The sequence below is a fragment of the Aedes albopictus genome, chromosome 1, assembly GCF_035046485.1.
Source record: "Aedes albopictus strain Foshan chromosome 1, AalbF5, whole genome shotgun sequence".
In the NCBI taxonomy this organism is placed as follows: Eukaryota; Metazoa; Arthropoda; class Insecta; order Diptera; family Culicidae; genus Aedes; species Aedes albopictus.
The window spans coordinates 323,655,959-323,673,659 of NC_085136.1; positions in this window are offsets into that span (position 1 = coordinate 323,655,959).

The window sequence follows — 17,701 nt, forward strand, 5'->3', positions numbered from 1 at the left end:
ACATAAATAGCATGGAACGAGCTCACCTGTGCTTCAAGCAACAGTCTGTTCTACTATTTTATAATTTTCACCTTTTTTATGTTACTGTTCAACAACTCTGGTAAACTTTATTGTTGGATTTTTGTTGCTACAAAACGAAAACAAAATTCGTTTCCAATCTGATTTTATTTTCTGCTCGGGCTCCCATCACAAGTGCGTAGCCATCGCACCGCTCTCATGATGTCGTCACACGCTCGACGATGGTGACGATCATCAACGCATTGCCGCCATCACCGTCTTCACCATCATCAACATCATCACCGTCGTCGTCATCGGACTCGGGGTATTGAGGTTAAAAGCATTCGCGGCCTACATTCTTTTTTCCTTGTGCAGAGTTTTCCCCTCCGCCACTCGTCTCCCTCGACCCCTCGAATTCCACGCGTCGCAGTCGCAGATCGAATGGGGCACGCAAGCAGCTGTTATTTATACCGACGAACTGACTGAAGAGGAGAGTGAGCTGCATTTTCATTTCACTTGACACGTTCGCCGAATCGTCGTCGTCGTACATAAAATCGAGACAACGACGGACGACGCATCATGCGATCTATTTTTTACCCAATTTCGCTGAATCGCACTCTCGCACACGAGATGCTGCTGATGGCGATGCGAACTCAATTGCGGAACCAAAACACGCCGCGGCGGTCGGTGGATGGATGGAAATGTACATACGACAGCGAATGCCTTGGCATCATCAACAACAGCGAACCCATGTGTGAATGGATGGAGTGAATGCAAAAATTCACTCCGTGGTTACCTGGTTGAAAAATGAAAGTGATTTTAATGATGCGGCGAGTGGCGACGGGATGGGTTGCGATGCGACGCAGCAGCAGCAGCGCCTCCTTGCCTTCGGTTGCACACAAACCGGGGACAGCTAGATGCATGGTGCCGAACACGAGCAACGCAATTAGTGAAAATAATAGTGGTCGAAGACGAGTTGAAGCAGAGGGAAAAAGAGGAGGATTTATTGCGTCGAATTATGGTGAAATTTGCCAATCGACTTTGAAAGGCTTTGGTGGTGCCCCGTGACTTGTCAATTGAAAGGGATACTATGGTTCTTGTCTGTTGACAATGCTGATCCTTGGATGAAATCTTCTTTTGGAGATTCACATAGGTTCGTCGGAAAACCGTGTTCTATCTTTATCTGCCAGAACTATTTTCTTATGATTAAGAGATTAAGAGATGATTAAGAGACGAACCAGCAAAGGGCTGAAAGTCCCTATAATAAAGACAAATCATTCATTTCACTGAATCGTACGCCGCTTTGAAATCAATAAAACAATCAGCAATTTGAACTCCTGGAATATATCTAGGATTTGTCGCAAAGTAAACATTTGGTCTGACGTTGCACAGTGTACAAATTCGGGCGAAAAAACGGACGCAATTCAGTTCCAGTCGCTAAGCAATCGACAGATACCGATTCATAAGCAAAAAACTCCGGGGAATCCAATGGTGCCAACCCCTTTCCAGAAAAACGTCGCCAAGTGTCTCATTTTGGCCATTTTCCCCTAAATTTGTCAAAAATACGTGAACATATCAAACTTGAATCCAAAAAAGATGGACAAAAACCTTAATATTTCAAAAAAATTCATGTACCAATGACAGACAACTTTGTTTAGCAAATGTTTTTCACTTTTGATCACAATAAGTGTCTGATTTTGTCCAATATCCCCTATAAAATAAGAATATTTGAGAAGCACTGATGATTTTGAACAAAAAACCATGCAAAATCGTTCAAAAGTCATGCTACTGCATAGAGAAACGCCAAACGGGTCGTGTCTCGTCAATCACATTCAGAGATGGTGTTCCATTTTGTCCAATATCCCCTATAAATAAAGAATATTTGAGAATTTAGGATGAATTTCAATAAAAACCATGAAAAGTCGTTCAAAAGTCATGCTACTTAATGGTAAAACCCCAAACGAATCGTGTCTTGTCCATCACATTCAGATGTCCTATTTTGTCCAATATCCCCTATAAATAAAGAATATTTGAGAATTTCAGATGAATTTCATCAAAAAACCGTGCAAAGTCGTTCAAAAGTCGTGCTACTTGATGGTAAAACTCCAAACAGATCATCTCTTGTTTATTATATTCAGAAATGGTGTCTCATTCTGCCCTTCTTCCCCTACAAATTAAAAAATACATAAAAATATTCAAAGATAAAAAATATCAGACTTTTGAACGACTTAGTATGGTTTTTATTGGAATTCATCAGACATTCTTAAATATTCTTAATTTATAGGGGATGATGGGTAAAATGAGACAACATCATTGAATATGATGGACAAGATATGATTTGGTTAGAGTTTCTCCTTTCAGTATCACGACTTTTGAATGGCTTTGCCTGGTTTTTTTGTTGAAATTCATTCGAAATTCTCAAATATTCCTTATTTATAGGGGATATTGGACAAAATGGGACATTACCTCTGAATGTGATGGACAGGACACAACCCGTTTGGCGTTTCTCCATGCAGTAGCATGATTTTTAACGACTTTGCACGGTTTTTTGTTCAAATTCATCCGAAATTCTCAAATATTCTCATTTTATAGGGGATATTGGACAAAATGAGACACTTATTGTGACCTAAAGTGAAAAACGTTTGCTAAGCCAAGTTGTCTAACATTGCTACATGAAATTTTTTTGAAATATTCAGGGTTCCTCCCAACTTTTTTGGATATAAGTTTGAATATTTTTGACAAATTTAGGGGAAAATGGCCAAAATGAGACACTTGGCAATGTTTTTCAGGAAAGGGGTTGGCACCACTCGATTCCCCGGAGTTTTTTGCTTAGGAATGGGTATCTGTCGTTTGCTTAGCGACCGGAACTGAATTGCGTCCGTTTTTTTGCTCGAATTTGTACACTGTGCGTTGATGGGCCCTATCGAAAACCAGCTTGGTATTCGCTGATGGAGGACTTCTCCAACGTTCTCAATCTGTCGATCAGAATACGTGACATAACTGAGTATGCCGAGTTGAGGAGCATAATTCCTCGACAACTGGCGTACTCCAGTCAGTGTTTTTTATAAAGAGGACTATTCAGTCCCTCCAGTCAGCTAGCAGATAGTATTTCTTTCCATATTGTTAACAGAGTATGGTGAAGTATTTCGTGAAACTGGTCACTACCATGTTCGTTTAGCCGGGAGTTCGTCCTTTCAACAGCCTTACTGTTCTCTCCTGCTCCTTGATAGTCTTTCCCAGCTAACATGAAGTCGTATATGATGCTGCAAGAATGCTAAAATGAAGGCCATATGCGTACAAGTTTCCGTTTCCCTTAACGGCGCTGATTTTCTCCGCACGCCATAAACAGTTTCGTAAAATTTCCGCATATTATTCTGTTCCATACTGTTTTGCGTTTCAGTAATAACACCTTGCTTCTTTTTCCCACAAATTGGTTGTCGCCCTAGGGGCGGGACACATCCTAATACCGATGCTAATACCGCCTAATAAATATTAGTTTCCTAATCTTCATGCTTCACCGAAACATTTTTTGTGTAGTATGTCATGACTTTTCATACAACAACAAACTGTCACGAAAATAAGAAGTGAAAATACAATTGGTCTGTAGTTTTTCATCAATTTATTCAATCAAATTCAATAATTTCTTTTGATTATGTATTTTAGCTCTGAAAATTACGTGAGCTAAGCTGAATTCTGGGAAATGGATTTCGGAAACTTGTGTCGTTGGAGGTGGAGGGGAAGAAGGTGGCTTCATCAGATATAATTGAATGTACTTTCAATACAAGTCAGTATCTTAGAAAAAAGTTGTTCCAAAATCCAATAAATACGAAAATGCAAAACTGTATTTAATACTTGACTACGTTTATAAACTTTTATTTCAAAGAATGGGACAAAATTGGCATTAACAGAACTGCGGATATTTCTAATAATGGCATTGTGTACTCCAATGCCTCTTTGGTTTGAGTGCAACTGCTAGTTTGAAATTGTTGGGCCTAGCTAATTGATTATTTGTCATCTCGACCCGCAGGTGGACTCTCGGTTGTATATTAGTTATGATCCGTGAGCTTTCCATGATCGTAGAATACAAATCGGGACCTAGGTGTTAATTTGAGGTACCACAGTTCGTTGATCGGGTTCTCCAGCGATATGTCCGAAATCTTTGCTCTACACACTTAAAAATTCTGAAATTTGCACGTGACAGAAACATCAAGGAACGTAAACATTTCCAAGACTGAATCACAAATTGAACTCAATTTTACGCGCATCATGTAAGTCCTGGTTGGTTGCTTTAGATGTCAACAAATCCACTTTACCAGACACGTAGAATCATTATCATATTCATCTGCCACCTTCTAACTCGGTGAAATAGTCGAGAGGTAAGAGATGTGGCTCTCAATCAGCAGATCCTGAGTTCGAATCCAGGCATGTCTATATTTTACTTTTATATATTTTGTCTATCAGATAGGTTCTAGCGATTGCTAGACGCTAAGAAATTATAAGTCCTGGAAGACGTAAATTTACATGTTATGACCTCTATATTTGAATCTTTGAAGACGCTCGTATATGTCAGGTTCAGGACACTTAAAATTACATGATTTTTTCTAGGTGTGTAGGAGTGAGAAGTACATAAAGAAGCTTTATTTTGCCGATATAATACTGCCTGAAACCTGAAAGAGCAACTTTCATTGAAAACATTTTGACACTTCCAATCCAGTTCAATAAGCATGGCTTACTTCGTTCAAAATGGATTTCTTCTGGGATTAATATTCCTTAATACTGCCTAATACCTTTTAATACCGCTAATCAATATTAGAGCTGTCCCGCCCCTAGGTTGTCGCCTACTTCACCTTCAGGTTGTCGCCTACTTTGATTCCTCTTATCCGCGCAGGAAGGAAATAACGGTTTACTATCTATTCAAGTTTTATGTCACACTAGCTGACCCGGCAAACTTTGTATTGCCCATTTTAATTTTTGCTCATGCACTACGTCTCGGTTTTTTGTTAATTTTCTGAACTTGTTCTACATATGAACATAGCCACCATGAGGACAAATTGAATTGTTCAAAAATCGTGTTGATCATTTCATTCATGAATTAGTTGTATGATATCAAAGGGTATGTAAATTAATTTGTATATACATTGGAATGCCGGCCCCAGAGGCACGTTATCTTCCATTTGCTATATTTTTCCCCATCCGTTTGACTAATATGAAGGCCCATTCCTTCATAACAGTGCAAAAGAACAGTCTATTTTAAAAGAAGGAAAAAAATCTCAGAATAAGAATCAATTCTTTATCAATGTGACTTAAAGGGACAAATCTTATATGACCGTAACAGTTCAACTGCCATAAACTTATTCAACAGTGCCACTCGAAAGAAAAACCTTCGATAAAAAGAAGGAAACATTTGAATATGCTGTATATTTTAGCAGTTGGTCCGTAAAGAAAGCGGGACTTGAAAGAACAGCCTATAGCTAAAAGAAGGAAAAACCTGTGATGGCGTGAGCATTATAAGCAGCAGGAAGTCCAACCTGTGTGACAAAGATGTCATGGTGATCATTATGCCTGTGGATTCAATGAACATTCGGCCTGATGTCCATTCGAGCTATTCTTCATTCGACTCTATGAACTTCGGCCTAATAACCGTCGGCCGTACACTTTTTCCTAGTTATGCAAAAATTCATATTTCATTTGTATGAGAACCTCCTCCACCCTCTGGAAGGAGTTACAATAACACAGACATTTCATGCTTTCAAAAATGTCCACATGCCAAATTTAGTTCGTTTTGCACATATAATGCAGACAGTTTTGTTTCATTAGGGTGGTGAGGTGCTGCTCCCAGATAAAGGAGGGGTCGCAGACCCTCAACTTTTTAAACGTTCCTTATCTTCAAAATCATCCACATGCCAAATTTTGTTTTATTTGCTTGATTATTTTTTGAGTTATGAGTCATGTTTTATCTGTAAGAGAGCCTTTACCATTACCCGCCACCATAGAAACATTTCTGGTGTTCACCAACCTCCACATGTTGACTAAGAATAAGTTCAAACTTCTATCAGAACATGCGTGTTAGTATTCCTGTTAAATTCCTCGAGGAATTGTTGGTAAATTACTGGTAAATCCTGGTGGAATTACTGGAGGAATCCCTTGAATCAATTCCTGGAGAAATTTCTGCAGGAATCCTTGGCGGAATCCATGTATTCTTGGAATAATGCGTGTATAATTTTCTAGAGGACGATTTCCTAGAGAAATTCCTGGATAAATTGTCGTTGCATTTCCTGAACGAAATAATAGATTAATTTCTGCAAGAATTCCTGAGGAAATTTTTGCAGGAGTTCCTGGAATAATTCTTGGTGGAATTCTTAAAGGAATTCCTGGAGGAGTCCAAGAATCTAATTCTGAAGAAATCCCTGGAGGAATCGCTGTGAAATCCCTGGAGGAACTCCTGGAGGAATGGTATTCCCAAAAGAATTCCTTGAGGAATTCCTAGAGCGATCCCTAGAGGATTCCCTAGAGAAGCTCCTGAAGGTATGCCTGGAGACATGCTTGTGTGAATTCCTGGAGGAATATCTAGAAAAATTACTTGAGAAAACTTCAGAGGAATTCCTGGAGGAATTTCTGGAGGATTTTCTTCAAGAATCGATGGAAAACTTTCAGGTAGAATCCCTGGAGGAAACCTTCAATGAATTTCTGGGAAAATTCCTCGAGGATTCCCTAGTGGAATTTCTACAGTAATTTCATGAGGTATCTCTAGAGAAATATCTGGAGGAATCATTGGCGGAATTCCTCGAGGAATCCTTAAGACATCTCCAGAGGAACTCCTTAAGGAATCCCTGCATAAATTCCATTGGGAAATTCCAGAGGAATTTCTGGAGGAATTCCTGGAAAAAATCTTGGAGGAATATCTGGATGAACTATTAGAGGAATCATCGGAGGAATCCCTGGTGGAATCTCTGGAAGAATCTTTAGAGGAATTTCTGGTAAATACCTGGACCTGAAGGAATTCCTGGAGGAAATGCTGGTGGGATTCCTGGAGGCATTCCTTGAACCAATTCCTTGAGAAATCTCTGGAGGAATCCTTGGAGGAATACCTGGAGGAGATATTTCTGGAAAAAATCTTCAAGGACACCCTCGAAGAATTCCCGGAGGAATCCCTTGAAAAACTCCTGGAGGAATTACTGAAGAAGTTCTTGAAAGAATTTCAAAAAGGAATCCCTGGAGGATTTTGTGGAACAATTCTTGGGGTAATTCTTAGAGGTGTTCTTGGTGGCAATCCTGGAGGAAATGCCTGCATGAAATCCAGAATTCCTGAGGTAAATTCTGCAGGAATTCCTGAGTTAATATCTGCAGGAATTCCTGGTGGAATTCTTAAAGGTATTCCTGGAGGAGTCCCCGGAGGAATCCCTACAAAAATCCCTGGAGGTATTTCTAAAAGAATTCCTGGAGAAATTCCTAGAAGAACTCGAGGAGTAATTCCTAGAGCAATTCCTAGAGGAACTCCTGAAGGAATGTTTGGGGGAGCTTCTGAAGGAATTCCAGTAGACACACCTGAGAGAATTTCTGGGGAAATCTCTAGAGAAATTCCTTGAGCTATCTTCTAAGGAACTCCTGGAGGGATCTCTAGAGCAATCCCTAGAGGAATTTCTGGAAGATTTTCTTGAAGAATCACTGGAGAACTTTCAGGTACAATCCCTGGAGGAATTCTTGGACAAATCCCTGAAAGATTTCCTGGAGGAGTTCCTGGATGAAACCCTGGTGCAATCTCTAGAGGAATTGCTTGAGGTATATCTAGAGGAATATCTGGAGTAATTTCGAGAGGAATCTCTAGCGGACTTTATAGAGGAATTCCTGGACGAATCCCTGTAGGAATTTTTAGACGAATCCCTGAAGGTAATCACAGAGGAATCCTGGAACAACTCCTCAAGGAATTTCTGAAAGAATCCCAAGAAAAGTGCTTGAAATCATTTTTAAAATACTCCCGAAAGTTGTTCCTGAAAAAATCACAGGAGGAATTCCCGGGTGAATTTCTGAAGAAACCCCATGAGGAATTCCTTAGGCAATCAGAGGAGAGCTTTCTTAGCGAATTCCTGGAAAAATTTCTGTAGAAATCGCTGGAGAAAAAAGCGCCCGGCCATTCCGGGACTGGTTCTTCGGGACGAAGCTGTCGTCACACGACTTGGGTCAGAAACCCCCGGCCTTTCCTCTGTGGCTATCGGGGCCCAAGTGGCCAGCCACCGCCGTGTTTGCTAAAACATTGGTATTGGCAATTTAAATTTGTTAATTGTCACTGGACTGCGGTCACTGGAGCACCGCACTCTAGATTGGTTTTGTTTGCGACCGTGTTGAACTTCTCTCTCAGCTAATTTCCGGTTCATTTCTTTAGGAGTCCTTCTTCCCAGCGACCGGAGGAGTCTCACACTATGCTAAGAACCTTCCCAGGCCCCAAAATTACCTACATACAAAGTTTAACGCCGATTGGTTCAGTAGTTTCCGAATGCATAGCGGTCAGACAGACAGATATATATAGATTGGCAGCAAAAGAGAGAAGAATGAAGTACATACCTTAGTTATTAGTTACCATCAGCCATAACCTCGATGCCTTCCGGCTGTTGTTGCCTTCACAAATATTTAAATCCAAATAAATTAAATACAACCTTGTTGAACCCCGGAGCAACAATTATCGAATTTACAAAACTATCCAAACAGAAGTACCTTTCCTCCTTCAAAACAGCTCATACCACTGTCGGTTGTCGTCGTCGTCGTCGTGGGTAGGAAGAAATTTGTAGGTAATGGCGTCGTCGTCGCCGTCTTCGGAAAGTCGTGTGCATAATGGGGTAGCTAGCAGTTAGACAAACAGACAACCCACCACCACCGTCCATCATGGAGTGCTTGGAAAACCAATTAGAGCCGCAACCTTCTCGATTTCCTACACCTACCACCAGCCAGCAATGGCTCAATTATAGAGCTGCGCTAAGCCACGCCAAGACGGGGATTTTCCGTCAATCAGTCTCATTGTTCGCCCATCTCAGTCAAGTAGGAACTGAAACTGAAACAAGAACATGTACCTAGTATGTGGGCAGCCCACTCACTCACTAGTACTACGGTCGCGATTCACTTCAGTCAGTCATTGAGAAGCGGACGCGCTTCCAAAACAAAACGATAATCGCTTTCTTTCGAGTTAATTGATGAGTTGCATTTATGAGTGCAGTTGCACATGCACCACCAATTCACCACACCCACTCAGCCCCACCACCGCTGTTGAGTGTTGATGAGGGTGGAGCGTGGACGGTTGTTTGGCGGCGCAAAAGTGCATTACGCTGTTGCTTTGTGGGAATTGGTTCACTGTTTCATTCAAAAATAAACATACAAAGGCACAGAGGCGAGTTATATGTAATGCAGCACGTGACTCGTCGCAGGAGACGAACCATTGGGTTGTAAACGTGCCGCGGATTGAGTGTTGAGTAAATCCTAGATACAGAAATAGGTAAATCATTGACGAGACGACACGCGCCGAACAGCAGTGAAGCTTGAGGGAGATTGTTTTCTATTTTCGCGTGAGGTTTAGACTTACACTAACTAGTGGCGTAACTTTGATATCCTTTAGGCGCTGTCCATCATAAACTACGTAGACTCATTTTTGACCATCTCAGAAACCCTCTCCTCCCTCGTAGACTATTGTTCATTCAAAATTTTCTAAATTTGTATGGAGCGTAGACTTTGACCAGACAACCAACCCCTCTTCCACCTATTCCGGAATCTACGTAGTTCATGGACAGGTCCCTATTTAAACTTGCGTTGAACTTATATAAACTTGTGTTAAACAAAATGTGTAGATTTAGTCGTAATTATGTAGCAATCAACCACAATCATGTCGTTAAGTCGCATAAACGTGTGGAGTGTCCGTCAGCTTTAAGTTACCTAATTCGATAAGAATATAATGCGACAACCAGAGAAAAAAAACTCAGGTAACCAATTAGCAATTCAATAAGTCGTATTCAGCATAATACGATGATACATAATCTTATTATGGTTGTGGAGTCCCTGAAGAAGTTCCTAAAGGACCGAAACGTCGGACAAAATAAAATAAACAGTGTTTTATTTTTATCAAGACTGACAAGTTACCACGAAAACGTTTCGTAAAACAGTCGAACACACTAACGGTTGTTAGAAAAGCAAATTAAATCTAGAAGCAATCTCGACATTTAGATTGATTTGAGTGATGGAAAAGCAAATTGAATCAAGAAGGAATCTGGATAATATGATGATTTTGGTAATATATTGCGAATTCTTGGTGGACGCGGATGAAATTGAAAGTTGAAATTCATCTAGAAATTGCACTACCAAGATTTCTTAGGAAATTTCGTCGACTTCTGGGACTTCTTAAGAAATGCCTTCTAAGATATCCCACAAGATTCCTTCCTGTTTAATCATTCCTGTATTCTTAGCATTCCATCTTGAAGTCCTTACGGAGCTTCTTTCGTGTTCCTTCCGGGAAAATTCTTTGACAATCTTCCAGGATTTCTGAATTCCAACCAATTTCTCCTGGAGCATGTCATGGGAATCCCACAGATTTGCTTTCCAGATTTTTTCCGGTATTGCTCCCAGAGTCCCTCGTGTGGTTTTTTCCGGAGTTCCTCCTGCAATCTGAGTAAGAATTGCTAAGCAATCTGAGCAACATTTGCTCAGCAATCTGAGCAACATTTGCTCAGCAATCTGAGCAACATTTGCTCAGCAATCTGAGCAACATTTGCTCAGCAATCTGAGCAACATTTGCTCAGCAATCTGAGCAACATTTGCTCAGCAATCTGAGCAACATTTGCTCAGCAATCTGAGCAACATTTGCTCAGCAATCTGAGTAACATTTGCTCAGCAATCTGAGCAACATTTGCTCAGCAGTCTGAGCAACATATGCTCAGCAGTCTGAGCAACATTTGCTCAGCAATCTGAGCAACATTTGCTCAGCAATCTGAGCAACATTTGCTCAGCAATCTGAGCAACATTTGCTCAGCCATCTAAGCAAGATTTGCTCAGCAATCTGAGCAAGATTTGCTCAGCAATCTGAGCAAGATTTGCTTAGCAATCTGAGCAAGAATTGCTCAGCAATCTGCGCAAAAATTGCTCAGCAATCTGAGCAAGAATTGCTCAGCAATCTGAGCAAGAATTGCTCAGCAATCTGAGCAAGAATTGCTCAGCAATCTGAGCAAGAATTGCTCAGCAATCTGAGCAAGAATTGCTCAGCAATCTGAGCAAGCATTGCTCAGCAATCTGAGCAAGATTTGCTCAGCAATCTAAGCAAGATTCGCTTAGCCATCTGAGCGAGATTTGCTCAGCTATCTGAGCAAGATTTGCTCAGCCATCTGAGCAAGATTTGCTCAGCCATTTGAGCAAGATTTGCTCAGCCATCTGAGCAAGATTTTCTCAGCAATCTGACCGAGATTTGCTCAGCAATCTGACCGAGATTTGCTCAGCAATCTGAGCCAGAATTGCTCAGCAATCTAAGCCAGATTTGTTCAGAAATCTGAGCAAGATTTACTCAGCCATCTGAGCAAGATTTGCTCAGCAATCTGAGCAAGATTTGCTCAGCCATCTGAGCAAGAATTGCTCAGCAATCTGAGCAAGAATTACTCAGCAATCTGAGCAAGAATTGCTGAGCAATCTGAGCAAGAATTGCTGAGCAATCTGAGCAAGAATTGCTGAGCAATCTGAGCAAGAATTGCTGAGCAATTTGAGCAACATTTGCTCAGCAATCTGAGCAACATTTGCCCAGCAATCTGAGCAACATTTGCTCAGTAATCTGAGCAAGATTTGCTCAGTAATCTGAGCAAGATTTGCTCAGCAATCTGAGAAACATTTGCTCAGCAATCTGAGCAACATTTGCTCAGCAATCTGAGCAACATTTGCTCAGCAATCTGAGCAACATTTGCTCAGCAATCTGAGCAACATTTGCTCAGCAATCTGAGCAACATTTGCTCAGCAATCTGAGCAACATTTGCTCAGCAATCTGAGCAACATTTGCTCAGCAATCTGAGCAACATTTGCTCAGCAATCTGAGCAACATTTGCTCAGCAATCTGAGCAACATTTGCTCAGCAATCTGAGCAAGATTTGCTCAGCAATCTGAGCAAGATTTGCTCAGCAATCTGAGCAAGATTTGCTCAGCAGTCTGAGCAACATTTGCTCAGCAATCTGAGCAAGATTTGCTCAGCAATCTGAGCAAGATTTGCTCAGCAGTCTGAGCAACATTTGCTCAGCAATCTGAGCAAGATTTGCTCAGCAATCTGAGCAAGATTTGCTCAGCAATCTGAGCAAGATTTGCTCAGCAATCTGAGCAAGAATTGCTCAGCAATCTGAGCAGGATTTGCTCAGCAATCTGAGTAAGAATTGCTCAGCAATCTGAGCAAGAATTGCTCAGCAATCTGAGCAAGAATTGCTCAGCAATCTGAGCAGGATTTGCTCAGCAATCTGACCAAGATTAGCTCAGCAATCTGAGCAAAATTTGCTCAGCAATCTGAGCCAAATTTACTCAGAAATCTGTACCATATTTGCTCAGCAATCTGAGCAAGATTTACTCAGGAATCTGATCCAGATTTGCTCAACAATCTGAGCCAGATTTGCTCAGCAAGCTGTACAAGATTTCGCTCAGCAATTTGAGCAAGATAATGTCTCTTTATTAATTATTTTACGGCTTTAACTCAAAAATTACATTTTTACTAAGCTTATTCTTCTAGATATGTTATTAATTATTTTTCTTTCTTCTACTTTCAGGTGAGTTGATCGAAATGATGTTTAAATGGAAATAAGTCTTCAGTAAGGTGAAACACGTATAATTCTCAATCTGAACACTAATGCTGCAGTTTTGCAGTTGAGACTCGCTGTTATTTTCAAGTGTCTTATTGTATATTTAAACCCCCACTTACGAATTGCCTAAAATTTGATTTATTCGACAGTATTGACGTGGATCGGAAAAATCCCCATTATTTCGATAAGACTTGTGCACCTCCCCGACTTATCTAAAACCTCGTTGTTCGCATTACACCGTTGGTCTAGAACTGTGTTGTTTGTTTGCTTGCAAGCTTATCTGTGCTGAAAATTTTCCCTCACTGGCAAACGCCAACCCTAATCCCATCGTATCGGCTGTTCTTCGCACATACTGCAGCAAAAAATAACAGCCTTCAAAGTCCAAAGTCAAAACAATATCAGGCGTGCTCCAGACAAAACTTCCGCCGCATGTTGGGAGTGTCATATTGATTCGTCGTCTCGCCTTTACCGTCTCATTCTTATCCGATGGTGCTTCACATCGAGAAACAAGCAAAAAATATAGTATGTAGTTATGATCGAGAAGGGGACAAAAACATCATTCTTGATTGTGCCTTCGGTGTCTTTAACCCCATGCTGTTGGTGGAAGCAGCAGACTCGCGTACGAAACATGGCAGAACTCAAACCTGAACTGAACGTCCAGAATGCCACCGCCGTCATCATCAGCAATAAGACCAAGGCGAAGAACGTCTGCGTCTGCCGGGGTTGCGTCGATTGATCGAAGCCAACAAAAAAAAAGCAACCGAAGCGCAGCTGGAACAAGCTGAAGCTGGGGATCGTGGTGGCAACTAGAAAAACTATCCAGACGGAGCGTAGGTCTTCCAAAAATGTGGAATTGCCGTTTTTGTAAATGGATTCTTCGATGTTCTTGTCTCCCACCACAGCCCAGACTCCAGAAGAGACGTCCAAAAGCAGCAAAGAAACTAGTTTGATTAACGTTTTTTCTTTGTGGTTCGCTTCAACTAGATCTCCCCCGTCATCAATCTTCTTACGGTGCTAAAAAAAAGGAGCATTGGCTTGGGTGCGTACGTGTTGAATTTTGAGTTGTGGGAAGGGCTGGAACAAGTTGATGTTGAAATGGATAGGGGCTTGCCTAAGCTTCGTTGTGGGAAGCTTGGATTTTGGGTTTTTGAATTAATAATCCTTTCAATGTTCCATCTTGCAAGGTTCTTCGTACATAATGATTGCTCAAAAGAGTACTTTTAAACGGAACTTATAAAGTTCACCATAGACGTGAGTGTTATTAAGCACTCTGTGTTGAATTAGCTCAGAATTCATCATGAGATAAGTTTAGAGCTCTGAGCAAGATTTGTTCAGCCATCTGAGCATGCTTTACTCAAAAGCCTGAGCGGTGATTACTTTGAAATATGAGCAAAATTTGCTCAGCAATCTGAGAAAGATTTGCTCATCCATCTGAGATAGCTTCGCTCAGCCATCTGTGCAAGATTTGCTCAACAACCTGAGCAAGATTTGCTCAGCAATCTGAGCAAGGTTTGCTCAGCATTCTGAGCAAGATTTGCTCAGCAATCTGTGCAAGATTTGCCCAGCAATCTGAGCAAGATTTGCTCAGCAAACTGAGCAAGATTTGCTCAGCAATCTGAGCAAGATTTGCTCAGCAATCTGAGCAAGATTTGCTCAGCAATCTGAGCAAGATTTGCTCAGCAATCTGAGCAAGATTTGCTCAGCAATCTGAGCAAGATTTGCTCAGCAATCTGAGCAAGATTTGCTCAGCAATCTGAGCAAGATTTGCTCAGCAATCTGAGCAAGATTTGCTCAGCAATCTGAGCAAGATTTGCTCAGCAATCTGAGCAAGATTTGCTCAGCAATCTGAGCAAGATTTGCTCAGCAATCTGAGCAAGATTTGCTCAGCAATCTGAGCAAGATTTGCTCAGCAATCTGAGCAAGATTTGCTTAGCAATCTGAGCAAGATTCGCTCAGCAATCTGAGCAAGATTTGCTCAGCAATCAGAGCAAGATTTGCTCAGCAATCAGAGCAAGATTTGCTCAACAATCTGAACAAGATTCGCTCAACAATCTGAGCAAGATTTGCTCAACAATCTGAACAAGATTTGTTCACCAATCTGAGATTTGCTCAGCAATTTGAGCAAGATTTGCTCAGCAATTTGAGCAAGATTCGCTCAGCAATCTGAGCAAGAATTGCTCAGGAATTTCTCGATTTGCAGTACACTGAGCAGGATCTCCTCAGCGATCTGATATTCTCCGGGTTAGTATTCGGAGCATGATTTTTTCAGAAATTTTATTGAAAAAAATAGTTTGCTTTGTTCTGGGTTCTGGTCGATTTGGGTTCTAAATCCTTCCTCTCAGCACTCGCCATATTTTCTGAAAAACGCACGAAGGCCAATGATTGATTGAGGTCACTGGCTGGCAATTCCTGCTTGTAATCCTCCAAGAATCCTTGGAGGACTCCCAGGCACAATTTCTGTCGAATTCCCAGTTGAAATTGTTTGATATTTCTGAAACACATGGAAGTCTTTCTGGGATGCCTCAGGCAATTTCTGCTGACAATGCTCCAAGAATACTTGTAGAACTCCTAAGAGCAACTACTGTGGAATTCCCAGCTGAAATTGTTTTGGCAGATTTGCTCAGCAATCTGAGCAAGATTTGCTCAGCAATCTGAGCAAGATTTGCTCAGCAATCTGAGCAAGATTTGCTCAGCAATCTGAGCAAGATTTGCTTAGCAATCTGAGCAAGATTCGCTCAGCAATCTGAGCAAGATTTGCTCAGCAATCAGAGCAAGATTTGCTCAGCAATCAGAGCAAGATTTGCTCAACAATCTGAACAAGATTCGCTCAACAATCTGAGCAAGATTTGCTCAACAATCTGAACAAGATTTGTTCACCAATCTGAGCAAGATTTGCTCAGCAATTTGAGCAAGATTTGCTCAGCAATTTGAGCAAGATTCGCTCAGCAATCTGAGCAAGAATTGCTCAGGAATTTCTCGATTTGCAGTACACTGAGCAGGATCTCCTCAGCGATCTGATATTCTCCGGGTTAGTATTCGGAGCATGATTTTTTCAGAAATTTTATTGAAAAAAATAGTTTGCTTTGTTCTGGGTTCTGGTCGATTTGGGTTCTAAATCCTTCCTCTCAGCACTCGCCATATTTTCTGAAAAACGCACGAAGGCCAATGATTGATTGAGGTCACTGGCTGGCTGCCACCGCCCGATGCGATGGAACGAAAGTCATCTCTCCCTTTCTCTACGCGCCGGCTAACTGGACTTCTGGACACCTTCAGGCAAACATCATTAATATTAACCTCACACCCAGTTCCAAACACCAGACCGAAAAGGGACGTGGGGTGGATGGTGGTCAAGCACCGATTGGACGACAGAGACAAATCGAGAGCAAAGTCGTTGTCGATGTCGGGCGGGACAGACAGGTACCTAGTATACTCGGACTCATGTTCCTCGCTCGTTTGTGACATGTCCGAGATCCGGATGCCGCCGACCAGAGTGGGTTGAACATTCCAGCGCGAAACGCGAAAATCCAGGCTTGGCAGGCAGGGCAGAATAAAGTCGATCAGTGGAACCTGACGAATTGGCAAATGGATGATGGGAGGGACGCATAAAATGGAAAGCAATTCATTTTGCTCAAGTAGAGTGCAAGGAAGGAATACCTAGGTTATTTGCGGCGAAGCGCAGCTGATTGAAAGTGCGAGATAAGACCGTTTCTCTAAGCGAACATGTGCGTCATAAACTGACGCATCATGCCAGCGGGGCGGCATGAAAATGAAGATCTTGAAATCTGTTGCGGAATCATTTGAAATGATATAGTTAATTTGTATGCCCTTTCTGGTTGAAACCAACATGTTTATTCCAAACTATTTTCTCTCCAAATGATATACATAAAAACAGCCGTTTCCAAGGACGATGCCATGGAAAACTTATAACGAATTATCTCCAATATTCTTCTTCTTCTTGGCTTAACATCCTCATCCTCCTTTATCCTAAGCCTGCTTCTCAGCTTGGTGTTCTCTGAGCTATTTACCCGTTTAACCCTAAGTGAAACATCTGATTTTTTCCAAATTTTCAACCCCACCCGACTGGCAGAAGCCCCTAGTTTTGAAAATGTATAGGATCAAAATTTTCTTGGAGTTCTGGACGAAATAAGGCCGGTGGGTCACTGGTTTCAGGTCGGGTAAAAAATGTGTCCGAGCCCGAGGGGGTTTTAGGGGGATTTCTGAGGCATTTAAGGAAGTTTCAGAGGATTTTTTTCGGGTTAGAGAGGGGCGTTACATAGGCGGTTTCGGGGGTTTCTGTGAGATTCAGGTGCGTAACATGGGGTCCGAGGCGGTTTTAGGCGGCTTTGGAGGATTTTCGGCGAGCTCCAGAGCCGTTAGAGAGGCGTTACTACTGGATTTCGGCTTTTCCAAGGGTTTCGGAGGGTTACATGGGGTCCGAATGGGTTCTAGGACATTTCAGGAAGTTTCAGAGGATTTTCTGCGAGTTCATAGGTGTTTTCTGGGGTTTTGGAAGTCTCAGGTACGTAACAGGAGGTCCGACGGGAATTCAGGGAGTCCTGGATGATTATGAAACCCCCTGAAACGCCCTAAAACTCATTGAAACGCCCCAAAAAGCCCACCTGAAACATCATGAAATCCTCTGAAACCTTCTAAAACGCCTTTGAAATATCCCGGCATCGTAATGTAACCCCTTGAAACGCCCTGATACGCATCAAAAGGTCCCTTAAAGCTACCTTGAAACATCCTGGAACTCCCAAAAGCCCTCCCAATGAACCCTCCTTGCAACGCCATGTTACCCCTTGAAACACCCCTAAAAGCCCCCATGAACATCATGGAACTCCCTGAAACCCCCTAAAACGCCTTTGAAATCACTCTGAAACGCCCTTTAACCCTCGAGCGATCGCGCTGTT